At 39.7% G+C, this 15,892-nt stretch overlaps 1 pseudogene; it reads left to right on the top strand.

Annotated features, from left to right (window-relative positions):
• The first annotated feature begins 911 nt into the window (after positions 1-911).
• Positions 912-10,213, top strand: LOC111748055 (small ribosomal subunit protein eS21-like; annotated as a pseudogene).
• The last annotated feature ends 5,679 nt before the right edge of the window (positions 10,214-15,892 follow it).

The following is a 15,892-nucleotide window of genomic DNA, read 5'->3' as shown; positions in this document are numbered from 1 at the left end:
TGAGTCAGAACTGGCACCTATGATGGTTAAGGTTGTGTGTCAACTTGGCTGGGCCATGATTCTCAGTGTTTATATGTGATCAATCCCATGATCAAATCTGCTGTGAGTAGCCAGTTAGGTGAAACGGAGTTTCCATGGGGATGTGGCCTGCATCTGAATGTAAGCGGACATTCTGGCTTTTTTGCTCATTCTGGATCCTGTGGGTGTCTCCTGTTCATCTGACCTCAGTTCTTGGGACTTGAGCTATCAGTTTATCTGCCAGTCTTGGGATTCGTTGATCTTCACAGCCTGTGAGCAAGACCCCTGGTCTCTGACCCACCAATCTTGGGCTTACCAGCCCCTGCGGCTACATGAATCAAGAGAAGACTTTATCCTGATCCATGGACTTAGACATTCCAGCCACTACAATCACATGAGCCATTTCCATGATATAAACCTCTCTATGTATATATTTATATACTTTCTGGTTTTGCTTCCCTAGAGAACCCAGCCAATACAGCACCTAACAACAACATCATTGAATGTACTTACATGATAGTGACATCTTATTTCATGTTGAGCAGGATCCAAAGCCACTGGAGAATTTTGAGCAGAAGAATAACACAATCTGAGCTATCTTTTAAAATTATCACTGTGGGTTCTAAGTTGAAAATAGACTGTAGAAGGCCAAGATAGAAGCAGGAGCTCAGTGTGTTATTTATCCATTGCTTCATAACAAATCCCCCCCCAAAACATAATGACGTAAAATAACAACAATTTATTATTTCTTACAGTTCTATGGGTTGGTTGAGTGGTTCCTCTATCAGTTTTTGTGGGCCCACACATGCAGCTGCATATCAGTAAAGGATTGACTGGGCTGGAATATGGCTTTACTCACAAGTCTGGCCATTTGGCATTGGCTGTCAGCTGGGGGTCTCAGTATTCCTCCACATGGCCTGTCTTCCTGTGGCAGGATAGATCGGCTGTTACTTGATGGTCTCATGTAGTTTTCCAGTAGGGTGAAAGCTGTTTGCTGCTGAAGTCTTTTGCCTTAATTATTTCCAAAGTTTAAGGATTTCATCCATGATCATGGCCTAGTCACTTCTTTCCTTGTAAAGTGACCTCCTTCTTTCTTGTTCCGTAAGATGTTGTTGTTGTTAGCTACCATTGGGTCAACTCCAGACTCATGGCAACCCTGTGTTTTGCAGAAGAGAGCTGCTCCATAGAGTTTTCTTGGCTGTTGCCTTTACAGAAGCAGTTTGCCAGTACTTTCTTCTGTGGAGCTGCTGGCTGGGTTTGAACAACCAACCTTTAGGTTTGCAGCTGACCACAAAGTACTTAGTCCACCAAGGTTCTTCCCTTGGTTCCTAAGATGACATCCAATTAAAACTTTTTTCTTTTGTGGTTAGGTCATTGACAGATGGTATGTGGCAAATATTAAATATAATCAAATATCAAAATGAACCTTTTTCTGCCTCTTTGAGGATATAACAAATCCCCACTTTCTACTTCTCTGTTCAGTTCTGATACCAGCTGCCCATGCAGCACTTCCTCCTCTGAGCTTAACCACCCCAAATTAGGTCAGATCTCACAAAATAAAGGACAAAGTCCTCCAAACTGCCAAGCAGGCCTAAAACTTAAGGTGCCAGCCACAAGCTTGGGAATCCCCATAACACGTACCCTTGTGTCCTGCTGGCTACAAATTTGGGGGTTTCCTCTACCTCCTCAGGATATCAACCATAAGCTCAGGGGTTTTCAGCCCCCTAACTTCTGACTTGCTGGCTCTCACTACTCTCTCAGGTTCAGTAATTCACTGGAACGACTCACAAAACTCGTGGAAAGCACTAACGATTACTGCTTTAGTGTAGGGGAAAAGGATATAAATGGAGAGATGTACATAGTAAGGCCTGAGAGAGTTCCTATTACAAAGTTTCCATGTCCCAAGGACACACTACTCTCCCCTATGTGTGGATATCTTTTACCAACTAGGAAGCCCATGGAACTTTTGAGTCCACAGCCTTTATTGGGGGCATCATTATTTAGGGATTATTGATTGAGTCATGCCCCTTCCCAGGTCAGTTGATGTCATGACTTGGTCTTTCTTGTCTGACAACCCCTTTTCCCTGAGGTCAGTTGATACCATCAAGAGATAATAAGATATTACAGGGTAGGTCTTTCTGTCCTGGCCAGCCCCCACTCCAGTGTCACCTCATCACCTCATCTAACCTGTTACTTAGTTATGGTCTCAAGTCCTTCCATCATTTTTGTTAGAGATTATCTCTCAGAAACCCAGAACAAAGACCAAATTCTTTGCTGTTGTTCTTAGGTGCCATCAAGTTGGTTCCAGCTCATAGTGACCCTATGCACAACAGAGTGAAACACTGCCCAGTCCTGCACCATCCTTACACCAAGTTCTTTAGATAAGGTTAATGTAACCCCTACAGGTAGCCTTCCTATGATCCCTAATGGAAGTGTTACATTGATTCAAAAATTCTCATGACAAAAATACAAAAATTTAATTAAAAGACAAAAACGTTCCTCATACTTTTTTTTTCCAAGATCTTTTTATAATTTTCATCCATTTTGGGGAATGAAATTTGCTTTGGAGTGTCTTACACTTTTAAAAACAGTGTATCATATCTATCTCTTTTAGATGAAGGAGAGATTATCATGTGACAAATATTGAAGTCTAATGTTCCCAGGGTCCCTATCATCCACAACTTTTCCACCTTCTGTTTGTCTGACTCAGGAACAGAAAGAATGGTTTGAGATGGTTCCCTGAAGATAAGTAATTTTGTGAAAAATAAGCAGAGATTAGCAGGGTGAAGACACTTCAGTCAATAACGTTAACTACTACAGGCTTGGAGTAACAACATATGAGTGTTTAATAACTAAGATATAAGAAAAAAATAGCTGATGATAGCATCTGCAACTTGCCAGAAAGTTTTTTTTGGGGGGTCAAATAGGATAAAAAATTAGGAATTAAGGTAAATCATAGAATATGATACTTTTCTTTAGATGTTCCATTACATAACGAACTAAACTTTAAGTTATTTTAAATAATTTTTTTTTGCTGCTTTTAATTTTTTTTATTAACTTTTATTGAGCTTCAAGTGAACATTTACAAATCCAATCAGTCTGTCACATATAAGTTTACATACATCTTACTCCGTACTCCCACTTGCTCTCCCCCTAATATTTTAAATAATTTTTAAAGCAGAAATAAAAATTGACTGAACCAAAGGCTCATTTCAGTTCTCTTCTTCCTTTGCCTATCTGCAGCGAAGAACACATTGATGGGCCTTTCTAGGCACACGATAATGGTGAGTAGAATTACAGAACTGGTTTCCACCAAAACCAAAAACTAAACCCATTGCCATCGTGTCAATTCCAACCCTAGTGACCCTATAGAACAGAGTAGAACTGCCCCATAAAGTTTCCAAGGAGAGCCTGGTGGATCTGAACTGCAGACCTTTCATTAGCAGCCATAGCACTTAGCCACTACTCCACCAGGGTTTCCGAACTGGTTTCTAGAAGTAAATAAATATCTTGCTTCTTGGGGGCTTTTTTTTTCAATCATTGTCTTTTAAGTGGCTACAAAAGTCACAATATTTTTGCTTAAAATATCTGGTTCTCTGTTATGATGGAAACTTAGAAAAAAAACCCAACAACATTGGATTCCTAATCTTCTAAACAATGCACAAAATCTAAACTATGAATTGCCAATTTACCTACCCTGTAAATCTAGAAACTGTGAAACCAGTTGAGGAAGAGCCTGTCTAGACTTTTCTTGCTTTTAATTGAGCCCTCATCAGATTTCCAACTTAAGGTATTTCAAACCCCCTTCCCGTTCCTCACACTTCCCATTCCATTCCGCCTGTATTCACTCTTCTTCTTTTCTGGAAAGAGCAAAACTAATGCCTACGTTCCAGATATTTGACATGTGGTACCTGGATCTAATGTTCCACAAGAAAATGAGTATTTTTTTTTAATTAAACTTTTTACTTTGAGATAATTGTAGATCTACATATAAGAGATAATACAGAGAGCTCTTGTGAATGCTTTACTCACTTTCCTCAAGTGGGAAAATTAGAGTACAATAACAGAACTACCATTTCATATTTTTAGCCCTCAAAAAAATACGTTGTTGTTTTGCTAATTAGTTGCTCAGTTGAACTCATTGGTCAGCAGAGGTAGCCTGCACAGGTTAATTACCTGTCACTATTATTGTGTAACATGTTGAAGTTAATAATAGCCACACCGAATGAAATCAATCATATAATGGTGAGCTCAAGTTTAATTCTATTAAAGGAGTAGTTCTCTACAGGGGTGTGGAGAAAAGTGCTAAGAAAAATCTTAGGGTTTCTTTTTTTTTTTAAAATACGCTGCCCTTTCCCACTCTGATAAACTTTGACGGGTAGTGGTATCTTGGTCAGAATTCTAAGATGGCTCCCAAGGTTTCCCGTCCCCACGTTGTTCATGCACTGGGACTGTGAATATGGTGAGTTTTAATCTTGTGAGTATGTTATGGTATATGAAAGAGATGACCTTAAAATAGGGAGTTGTCTAGATGAGCCTGACCTTACCATATGAGCTCTTTTCATATGCCAGAGTATTTTCTCTGGTGGAACATATAAGGGAAGTCAGAGAGAAGAGCTATGGCTGGCCTGGAAGAAGGCAAGCATCCGTGCTGTGAACTACCTATGAGGACCATGGGGAAAGGACCTGAAAGAAATCTCTAGGAGCTGAGAGCAGCTTCTGGCTGACACCCAGCAAGAAAATAGGAACCTCAGTCATATAACCACAAGGAACTGAATTCTGCCAATAAAACAAATGAACTTAGAAGTGGATTTTCCCCAGAGCCTCTAGACAAGAGCTCATCCCAGCCAACACCTTGATTTCAACCTGGTCATACCCTAAGCAGAGAACCTGATAGCACCATGCTGGACTTCTAATCTACAGAACTGTAAATTAATAAATGGATGTTGTTTTAAGCTGCTAAATTGTAGTAGTTTGTGATGTAGCAATAGAAAATGAGTACAGTGGGTCTTGTGGAGAGGATATTGAGTGGAGTGGGGTGAGGGCAAGAAACTCAGCTGATTCTATAATGACACCTTGCAATTCTTTGATGACCTTTCCCTTTGAGTCAGTGTACTAAATTTACATTGTGAAATTAGGACATTATAAATAATTACGACAACAGGATTAAGAAATAAAGTATCATGTGACTCTGAGTCATGTTTGAGACATATTCAATAGTAGCAGGCCCATAACAGTCATGCTCAGTTCACCATTTTCATGAGTAAAAACTTCTTATGGCTGGCACACATGTGATTTCTAAGCATGTGCCCTAGCATATAAATAAATTAGAAACCCCCGTTAAAGCTCGAATTTTCATCATTACTTCACCTCTTTTGCTTTGTTGCTTCATTGGTATTTTGAGAAAAATAGATTCCTTGTTATTGTCAAGGTAACCACCCCCACCAACTATGTTCATGAGTATTTAGAAAAAAAACAAATCCATACCTTTTTATTTTTACTTTTTTTTTTTTTTTAATTGTGATTTAGGTGAAAGTTTACAGAGCGAATTAGTTTCTCATTAAACAGTTAATGCACAAATGGTTTTGTGACATTAGTTGCCAGCCTGCAGTCTGTCAACACTCTCCCCTTCACATCCCAGGTTCCCTCTTTCCGTTCATCCAATTTTTCTGTCCCTCTCTGACTTCTTGTCTTTGCATTTGGCTAGTGTGCCCATTAGTCTTGTATACAAGATTGAACTATGAAGCATGTCCCTCATGTATGCTATTATTGGCCCTATAGAACTGTCTAATCTTTGGCTTAAGGGCAAACCTCAGGAGTGACTTTAGTACTGAGTTAAAACGGTGTTCGGGGGCCATACTCTTAGGATTTCTCCAGTCTCTGTCAGACCAGCAATCCTTGTCTTTTTTTTTTTTTTTTTAATTTGAATTTTGTTCTATATTTTTCTCTTCTGCACCGGACCCTCTATTGTGACCCCTGCCAGAGCAGTCGGTAGTGGTAACCAGGTACCATCTAGTTGTTCTGGGCTCAGTCTGGTCGAGGTTGTGGTAGTTGTGATGCAATTAGTCCTTTGGACTAATCTTTCTCTTGTGTCTTTGGTGTTCTTCATTCTCCTTTGCTGCAGCCAGGATGGAACCAGTAGATGTTTCTTAGATGGCTGCTTACAGGCTTTTAAGACCACAGTTGCTACTCACTGCAGTCAAATATAGAACATGTTCTTTATAAGACCACAGTCGCTACTCACTGCAGTCAAATATAGAACATGTTCTTTATAAGACCACAGTCGCTACTCACTGCAGTCAAATATAGAGCATGTTCTTTATAGACAATGTTATGCCAGTTGAGCTGAATGTCCCCCAAGACCATGATCCCCAACCCTCAGCCTAGTATCTTGGTCTTTCAAGGCATTTGGATGTGTCTGTAAAGCTTCTATGACTTTGCCCTGTCAAGTTGTGCTGACTTCCCAGTATTGTGTCTTATCCTTCAGGGCTACCACTTATCTACTATCTAGTTAGTGTTTTTTCTTCTTCACCCCTCCCTCCTAACCATCAAAGCTTGGTTCTTTCTGTATGGAAACATTTTCATAGGTTTTTATAATAGCGATCTTATACAGTATTTGTCCTTTTGTGATTGATTTATTTCACTCAGCAAAATTCCAGAACACTTAATTGTGCTCATGTGGAACCTGTACATAGACCAAGAGGCAGTCACGTGAACAAAACAAGGGGACACTGTGTTGTTTAAAACCAAGAAAGGTGTGGCCAGGGTTGTATCCTTTCATCATACTTATTCCATCTGTATGCTGAGCAAATAATCCGAGAAGCTAGACTATGTGAAGAAGAACCTGGCACCAGGATTGGAGAAAGACTCATTAACAACCTGCGATATGCAGATGACACAACCTTGCTTGCTGAAAGCCAAGAGGACTTGAAGCACTTACTGATGAAGAGCAAAGACACATTTTTCAGTATGGATTACACCTCAGCATAAAGAAAACAAAAATCCTCATAACTGGACAAATAAGCAACATCATGATAAACAAAGAAAATATTGAAGTTGTCCAGGATTTCATTCTCCTTGGATCCACAATCAACGACCAAAAAAGCAGCAGTCGAGAAATCAAACAATGTATTGCATTGGGCAAATCTGCTGCAAAAAACCTCTTTAAAGTATCCGAATTCAATACTTGGGTCAGGACTTAGTGTGCCTGACCCAAGCCATGGTGTTTTCAATCACCTCATGTACATGCGAAAGCTGGACAATGAATAAGGAAGACAGAAGAATTGACACCTTTGAATTATGGTGTTGGCGAAGAATATTGAATATACCATGGACTGCCAAAGGATGAGCAAATCTGTCTTGGAAGAAGTACAGCCAGAATGTTCCTTAGGAGCAAGAAGGGCAAGACTTCATCTCAAGTACCTTGTATATGTTATCAGGAGGGACATGTCCCTGGAGAAGGACATTGTGCTTGGTAAAGTAGGGGGTCAGCAAAAGAGAGGAGGACCTTCAGTGACATGGATTGACACAGTGGCTGCAACAATGGGTTTAAACATAGCAACAATTGTGAGAATGGCACAGGACTGGGCGGTACCCCGTTGTGTTTTACATAGGGTGTCTATGAGTCGGAACTGCACCTAACAAGAACAACATTTTACACATGATTTTAGTATAAACATGATCTTCGGAATTGACTCGACGGCATTGGGTTTTTGTTTTTTTTTCAACTCTCTTTGATTAAGAAGTCACATTCATTCATTCACTCAACAAATATCTATTGAGCTCCAGCTGTGTATCTTTCTGTTAGGCTCTGGAGGTAGATACAAAGGAAGGACATGATCCCTGTCTGAGGGACTTGCAGTCTAGGGGTAGAGATGGGCCCATATCCAGGAAATGCAATGCAGTGAGGGAAGTGCTGTGAGAGGCACAAGGTCAGCAGGTTGTGGAAATATTTAGGGAGAGCATCTAACCCAACATGGGGGCATAAGAGTAGGCTTCCCAGAGGAAGCATGTTCGTTTCCTGTTGCTGCTGTGACAAATTACCATGAATTTACTGGCATAAAACAACACACATTTATTATCTAACAGTTCCGAAGGAAGTAAGTCCAAAATCAGTCTCGCTGGCTAAAATCAAGGTATCAGCAGGGCTGCCTTGCTTTTGGATGTAAAGCAAGAATTTTTTTTTTTTTTCCATTTTCAACTGCTAGAGGCTGACTGCATTCCTTGGATCATGGCCCTTTCCAGCAATGGCATCACTCTAACCTCTGCTTCCATCATCACATCTACTCTCTGACTCTCTTGACTTCGTCTTCTAAGGACCTTTGCTATTACATTGGGCCTACCAGGTAATTCAAGATAATCTCCCCATCTCAAGATTCCTAACCTAATCATATCTCCAATGTAATTTACCTGTGTAAGGTAACAGGTTCCAGGGATTAAGATTTTGATATCATTGGAGGACCATTGTTCAGCCTACCACAGGAAGTAACCATACAGAGAGAGTGAAGAGTCGTGCAGGCAGTGGAAACATGTGGAAAAGCCTCAAAGAGACCTAGAGGAGGGAAGTTGTAGAACTTGATAGGTCAGCGTCTTCAGTTATTCAGATATTGTTGTTAGTTGCCGTAGAATTGGCTTCAACTCATGGCAACCTATGCATGCAGAATAAAATGTTGCCCAGTCCTGTAATGTCTTAGGCTAGGTTCTCTGGAGAAATGGAACCAGTAAAGCAAAAATATATAGAGAGAGAGAGACAGATTTATATCAAGGAAACGGCTCATGTGGTTGTAGAGGCTGGACCATCCCAAGTCTGTGGATCAGCCTGGAGGCTTCTGATTCATGTAGCTAAAGGGCCTGGTGAACCCATGATTGGTGGGCAAGACGGTGGGTAAACTGCTATCTCAAGTCCCAAGAACTGGAGATCTTACAAACAGGAGCCAGCTGCAGGATCCAGAATGTGTAAAAGCCTGTGAGCCTTGGCACAGAGTCCACCTATATTGGATGCAAGCCATGCTCCCTAAGGAAACTCCTTTTCAACTGATTGGCTACTTATGGTAGATCCCACCACGGAGGTGATCATATAATATCAGATCTCATCATGGAGCTGATCACATCATCATATGACTGCCAAACTACATCATAATTGCCAAACCACTGAGAATCATGGCCCAGCCAAGTTGGCACACAACCTTCATGATCATATGTTGGTATGTTTAAGTCTATTGTGGTTATTGTATCAATCTATCTCATTGGGAGTTTTCTTCGTTTTTACTGACCCTCTGCTTGACCAAATGGGATGTCCTTTTCCAGTAATTGGTTTTTCCCAATAATATGTCCAAAGTAAGCAAGTCAAAGACTAGCTATCCAAGCTACTAAAGCACATTCTCATTGTATTTCTTCTAAGATTGATTTGTTCATCCTGTTCATAGTCCAAAGTATGTTCAATATTCTTGGCCAACTCTATCTCATCAGACAGGATAAAATAATATGTACAATGTTCTTACATAGTGTTTTCATTGTAGGATAGTACATAGTGTTAGCTGTGGTGATGACGAGTACAGGAAGAAGAGAAAATCTAGAAATGATGCTGAAGTAGTAAGCAGGGATCAGAAAATATCTGGTCTTTTTGAGGTCATGTTGAATTAACCTGAGGGGAACCACTGAAGAATTTCAGCAGGGATGTGAAATGATTACATATGTATCTTAGTTGACAGTCTGTCCTTGCTGAATGGAAAACAGATTGGAGAAACAAGACTGGAGGTAGGGAACAAGGATTAAACAAGGGTGAGGTGAGTAAGGTATGTGCTTTGGATGCAATATTTATGGAGTCACCAAAAGACTTAGGAATTGCTTTCCTTTCTCTGCTGCTGCTGAGGTGTGGTAACCCGAGGCATGGCCACGACATGCAGAACTACGCCAGTGAGTTCATGGACCTGTTCTCTAACAACCACATCATCGGTGCCAAGAACCATGTGTCCATCCAGATAAATGTGGCAGAAATTAACGCTGGCAGAATCAATGGCCAGTTTAAGACTTACTCTAGCTTCAGGGCCATCCACAGGATAGGAGAGTCAGATAATTTCATTCTTGACTGGCCAGGGCTGATGGCATCACCTCAAAGAACTTCTGACTGGAGAGACTCATGAATGTGAAGTATTTGTCATAAATAAATAGTAAAGCTACAAAAAAAAAAAAAAAAGTCCTGGGAATCAAGATAAATATTTTAATGCAATAATTTTAACAAATCAAAATTAATGCAAAGAAACTATGGCTAATTGATTTTAAATAAGGATGCCAAGTCCACTCAATGGGGAAACAACAGTTTCTTCAATAAATAATGTTTGGTCAGCTAGACGTCCATGTCCAAAAGTATGGAATTGGACCAGTACCTCACACCATATATGAAAATTAACTTAAAATGCATCAAGAACCTAAATGTAAGAACTAAAACCATAAAACTCTTGAAAGAAAACATAGGGATAAAACTTCCAAGAGCTTGATTTTGACAACTGATTCTTAGATACAACACAAAAGAAACAACAACAACAAAAAAAAAATAGATAAACTGGACTTCATGAAAATGAAAATGTTTTGTTCATCAAAGGACTTTATCAACAAAATAAAGACGCAGCCCACAGAATGGGGGAAAATATTTGGTAAACATATATCAGATAAGGGTTTAATACCCAGAATATATAAAGAACTCCTATAATTCTACAACAAAAAAAACTAACAACCCAATCCAAAAATTGGCAAAGGACTGGAATAGACATTTTTTCAAAGAAGATACACAAATGACTAATAAACTCATGAAACAATTCTCAACTGGGGAAATGTAAACCAAAACCCGGTGAGATAACCCCTCATGCCCGGTAAAGTGGCTATTATCAAAAAAATGAAAACTAACAAGTGCTAGTAAGAATATGGAAAAATTGGAACCCTAGAGCATTGCTGGTGGGAATGTAAAATGGCGCAGCCACTGTGGAAAATAATGTAGCGGCTCCTCAAAGAGCTAAGCCTAGAATTACCATGTGACTTAGCAACCCTACTACTGTGTGTATACCCAAGATTGAAAGCAGGGTTTCAAACATTATGCTAAGTGAAATAAGATGCAAAAGGACAAATATTACATGATCTCACTCATATGAGATATTTAGAATAGGCAAATAAGTAGAGACAACAGTTTATTAGTGATTACCAATGGGCAGGGGGAGGAAGAATTGGGAATTATTGCTGAAGTGGTACGAATTTTCTGTTTGGGGTAATGTAAAACTTTTGGAAATGGATAGTGGTGATGATAGTACAACATGGTGAATGTAATTAATGCCACTTAAAAACCAGGGTTTCCATATAGTATATAGACATAAAAAATACATACATATTAAGATTTTTTTAATTTATTACAAAAAAGTCCATGATGAACAACTTATGACATTTTAAAATAAAGAGGGAATAACTAAGGGGTTAAGGGAAAGGATGTTATAATAATCTAGGTGAGAGCCTGAACTGGAGGAGTAATACCAGATATAAAGATAAACCCACTGCCATCCAGTCAATTCCTACTCACGGTGACCTTGTAGCACGGAGTGTAACTGCCCTGTAGGGTTTCCAAGGAGCGCTGGTAGATTTGAACTGCTGACCTTTTGGTTAGCAGCCAAGCTCTTAACCACTGCGCCACCAGGGCTCTGATATAAAGACAGTTGGATGAATTAAGGAAAACTTATAAAAGGAGTAGAGCCCTGGTGATACATTCAACTGGAGATTTCAGTAGGCAGTTGAAATACCTGAATATAGTGAAACAAAAATTGTTAGCTTAGGATCAGCCCCAGCTTTTCTGCTCCTTCACTATTATTGTTTCCCTACCAGACCAGTTCTTTGGGAAGAAAGGAGAAACATCTTAAAGGACCTAAGTCCTCTGTGATGTAGGAACAAAAGTTGGAGGCTAATTTTTGGAATGAAGATGATCATGGTGTGTCAGGTGTATGGGAGAGGAACTGATGGATTGTCCGTTTTTCTCTGAGCTATTTTCTGATCAGTGTGGTTAAGAGCTCAGCTGCTAACCAAAAGGTCAGCAGTTCAAATCCGCCAACCTCTCTTTGGAAACCTATGGTGCAGTTCTTCTCTGTTCTATAGGGTCGCTATGAGTTGGAATCTGCTAGATGGCAACAGGTATAACTGGTATACACTTTCACCCTTTCTGTTTCTTTAGGGCTCATTTCATCAGCTGTATCAACCTCTAACCTTTGTCTATACTGTCACTTACTGACAATCTGGCCATTCTCCCTTTCTCATCAAAGACTTTGATCCCTGGATGAACCACAGGCTACATCTTTTTATTACCTAACCCAGTGTCCAGTGCTGTCGAGTCAATTCCAACTCACAGCGACCCTATAGGACAGAGTAGAACTGCCCCATAGAGTTTATTACGTGGAAGTCTTTTACTCTGAAACTTAAATTCAAACACGCCACTCTAGGACTTTAATCTTCCTTTCAACTCTTCCCTCAAGCACTCCTATAATATCAATTCCTTGAGTTCATCAAGACATAATGGCCCTCAGCCCCCTTGACTGGGCGTCTATCCAGTGGCGTCCCTAGGGTTGATGTCACTCAGCATGGTAACTCATAGTGTCACCCCAAGAGGAAGGGGGAAGCAGGCCGGAGCCACCCACCACTCCCCGCGCCCCATCCCTAAGCACATGCCCAGCGACACTCCGAGGCCTCCCAGCTCCCTGCCAACCCACCTTCCCCTCCTCCTAGTGACTTCGGGTCCCCTCCGGTCTGAAAACTCTGAGCTGCTTAGAAGATAGTGGAAGCGCCATGAGCCCTGAGGCTGGCCCAGTGCTCCCAGTGATCACCCCCTCTGATGGTGTCACCTGGTGCAGACAGAACCTCCAAACCCTCCTAGTGACTCCACTGTGTTTATCAGCTCCTTTTTACCTTCACTTCCATTCCTATCCAGCTTACACTGTGGTGGGGCATCACTTAACCATTCTTGTGCCAATATCTTCAATTCCCATGCTTTATTTCCTGATGTCCTATTATCTGACAGAACCCCCAACTCTGCCAGGGCCACCACATACATAGATGCATGTTGTACATTGCACAGGGCACCCTCAAAGGGGGCAAATGGAACTCATCCCAGGCTCTACTCAGAGTACTGGGGTAGTGCTTCCCCAAGGGTGCACATTTTTCTAATCTGCCACATAGTCTACTGCTGAGCTTCACAAACTATGGGTCCCACAGGCCAAATCTACCTGATGCCTGTTATTGAACAGCTGTGACAGAGACTTTATGGCCGCGAATCCTAAAATATTTACTATCTGGCTTTTTACAGAAAAATTCGTCTACAGCTGCTCTAGCAGGTCTGTTGTCTTTCTGCCTTATGTGTACCAACACCTGAGTTGTTAAATATTTGTTAAAGAAAGAAAATCCATCAATCATATAGATTGCCACAATACATTCACGATCTCTAACCCCAACTGAAAACTCAACATTACTTGGAAATCTTTCTAATTTTCCTAGTCAGTTCTTGCTCCTCTTTTCTTCAGCCTTTCATTGCGTTTTGTCTAGGAAACAAACCAAGAGTGAGTTCCCTGGGCCACTTCAGACAAGTCTGCTCATTATAGCACAGTATATAAAAAAGGAAAAAAAAAATCTTTCTTAGCATTTGATTACTTAAAATATTTTAGAATTCAAATTGAACTTTAGAAACGTACAATCTAGCCATTAAATTAAACAAATAGGAAAATAAAGCAAAAGAGCACGCACATACACACGGTAGCATTTATCATTGTAATTAATTTATTTCATACTAGTCTATTCAAGGAAAGATAGTACCTAACATTAATGAACTCTCCTCCCATTTATGTCGATGAGGATATTTTGGTGTGTTTGAAAATGACTTGGAAAAAATTGAGGTTATTAAAATTAATGTTTGAGTTTATCAAAGTCAAAAAATTGAAATTTATTTTCTCTTAAGCTCTTAATATCACTTATAAATCATATTATTAATTTATAAATTGACAAATTTTAACAATTACTTTAAGCATCCTTTGATTAATATTTGATTCCATTTACAACTTCAGTCAAATATTTCAGTTTCTGTATGTATTGAATCTCAAGTTATTTTAAAACACTATAAACCTAGTAACATTGTCTTATGCCTTTCAACTTAAAATTGCAAATCTAAATAAATAAAACATTTTATATTGGAATCATAAGACTAATCCGTTATGTATTAAATACACCAAACTCCCTTAAACATTAAAGTAACATAAAATACCAATGACAAACAGCTTACACCCAGACTTACCACAAAATATTAATACTATGGTTTGGGTTTAACTCATCATCTTAAAACGTATTTCTTAATGAATTTCTGTATTTTGGGGAGGGTCATAATTTCTATATATATTAAAATGACATTCTAGTAAATGTTAATACTTTTTTTCAAAATTTGGCCTATGGTTACTTTGGCCTGTGGATTACTTTTATTACCACTAGTTTCAAGGCTGTCAGAAATGAGAGGGGATCTCACCACCACCTACTTTTAATTGCTAAAAGGTACCAATATTTACAAAAATACTCTGAAAATTGCTAAACGGAAAAACTAACTTATGGCATCTTACAACAATTACATTGTCTTTCAGCCCCTAGCATACTGCTTAGCACATAAAATATATTCTCAATAAATATGTTGGCTAAACCAGAGCTTAAAGTATTATACGTACAATCCTGTTTTGCTCTTCGTGAAGGTGTTTTAAGTTTGACAATGGAACATTTCACTGTGATTTCAGATTCAGTATGTTAGAATCCCTAATTCTTAACACATTTTATAGATCAAAGCAAGTTACAACTCAGCCTGAATTCTGGGGAAGGGTTATTAGATTCTGTCTTCTGACAGGTAGGCCGAAATGCACACATATAAGAATAGGAGGGATTGTTAGCATCTATCTTTAGACGTGAAGCCCTGGTGGTACAGTAGTTAGGAGCTTGGCTGCTAACCAAAATGTCGGCTGTTTGAATCCACCAGTTTCCTTGGAAACTCTATGGAGTAGTTCTACTCCGCACTGTAGGGTTGCTATGAGTTGGAATTGACTTGACGACAACAGGTCTGCTTTTGTGTTTGGTTATCTTCAGACATAATCTGCCACAGTTTACAGTCTGGCAACAATAATTTGCCTTATTCCCATGTGCAAAATACACTCATGGTCCTCCCCTGAAAATCTTATTGTATCACCTTTGTGGCTCAAAGTCCTCTGTATCAGGTCCAGATATGGATGAGGCTCTTCAGGTTCAGTTCATATTGATCTGGAGACTTGTGAACTAAAAGAATATGCCATGCCTCTGCACCGTCACTATGCCCAACATATAATTGTGAGAAAGAGAAAAGATAGCTTTTCTTGTTGTTATAAAGGAAGAAAATGAAACACACATAATAGATTCAGGTCCACAGAAATTCTAAAATCTGGCCAGTGCATGTCACCCATTTCCCAAACACCAGAAGCAGGTCCCAGTTCTGTTCTGAGAATTTTCCACATCCGTTCTTCTCAGGATTCTTGGCTTTGTTCTCTGTGGTATTTTGGCTCTACCTAAGTTATCATTCCTTTTCCGTAAATAATTCTCATAGCCTGCTTTCTTCCATTATAAGTTGGGAGCCCAAAGATGACTTCTTTTTTTTTTTTTTTCACTTTATAATTGCCTTTATTCAGAGATGTGTACAGGCGCCAAGTTACAAAGGGTGAATTGTGATGGTTAGGGTTCTGTGTCAACTTGGCTGGGCCATGATTCTCAGTGGTTTGGCAGTTATGATGTAGTTTGGCAGTCATATAATGATGTGATCACCTCCATGATGAGATCTGTTATGAGCACCCAACCA

Source organism: Loxodonta africana, chromosome 4 (assembly GCF_030014295.1).
Source record: "Loxodonta africana isolate mLoxAfr1 chromosome 4, mLoxAfr1.hap2, whole genome shotgun sequence".
Lineage (NCBI taxonomy): Eukaryota > Metazoa > Chordata > Mammalia > Proboscidea > Elephantidae > Loxodonta > Loxodonta africana.
The sequence above is the reverse complement of the archived record's forward strand: the minus strand, read 5'-3'. Positions and strand labels throughout refer to the sequence as shown.